Raw genomic sequence first — 264 nt, 5'->3', positions numbered from 1 at the left:
GTGTGTGTGTGTGTGTGTAAGGCGAGTTATGTTTATCATTGAAATCAAGGATAAGGAACTTGGTTATTTTTTCTGAGATATACATTATGGTGTTTCTTTGTTGGAGGTAGGCTTGCCTTTGCCTGATGTGTACATTTCAGCTCAATTTTTCAATTAAAGTTTCTTAATTATTATTGAACATATAGTGCTCTGATATTGCTTTGTCTTTTGTCTGCCACCTAGGATCTTCTTTTCCTCTTAAATGTTAACATTCAGTATAAATTT

This window comes from Dipodomys merriami, unplaced genomic scaffold (genome assembly GCF_024711535.1).
Source record: "Dipodomys merriami isolate MVZ:Mamm:240054 unplaced genomic scaffold, mDipMer1.0.p SCAF_83, whole genome shotgun sequence".
Classification (NCBI taxonomy): domain Eukaryota; kingdom Metazoa; phylum Chordata; class Mammalia; order Rodentia; family Heteromyidae; genus Dipodomys; species Dipodomys merriami.
The sequence above is the reverse complement of the archived record's forward strand: the minus strand, read 5'-3'. Positions refer to the sequence as shown.